Source organism: Arachis duranensis, chromosome 8 (assembly GCF_000817695.3).
Source record: "Arachis duranensis cultivar V14167 chromosome 8, aradu.V14167.gnm2.J7QH, whole genome shotgun sequence".
Taxonomy (NCBI): domain Eukaryota; kingdom Viridiplantae; phylum Streptophyta; class Magnoliopsida; order Fabales; family Fabaceae; genus Arachis; species Arachis duranensis.
In genome coordinates this window covers 25375548-25375906 of record NC_029779.3, presented here as the reverse complement: position 1 = coordinate 25375906, position 359 = coordinate 25375548, and positions in this window count along the sequence as shown.

Below are 359 nucleotides of genomic sequence, written 5' to 3'. Positions count from 1 at the left end.
ATTTAATGTGACCAAGTGGATTTTAGAACAACCAAATATTATTGATTGCAATAATTGAGTAATTCGATCTTATCAAGAATCTTGTAATTAAAAATCTCCTTATTAATATATTCTTTTCATAGCCTTAACATAAACTTTCAGGCTTGCATGATGCAAATATCCTTATGTGTATATTTTGGGAATCGTTTTTGTCTCTAGTATTTGGGGTAAGTTCTATTTATGTCTTTAACGTTTAAATTATTCTATATGTATTCTTAATATTTATAAAAGTGATTCAATATTATCCTACTATCAATTATATTAACAAATTAGATTATATTTTTCAATTATTTTTACTTAAATATATTCATTCTCAATTA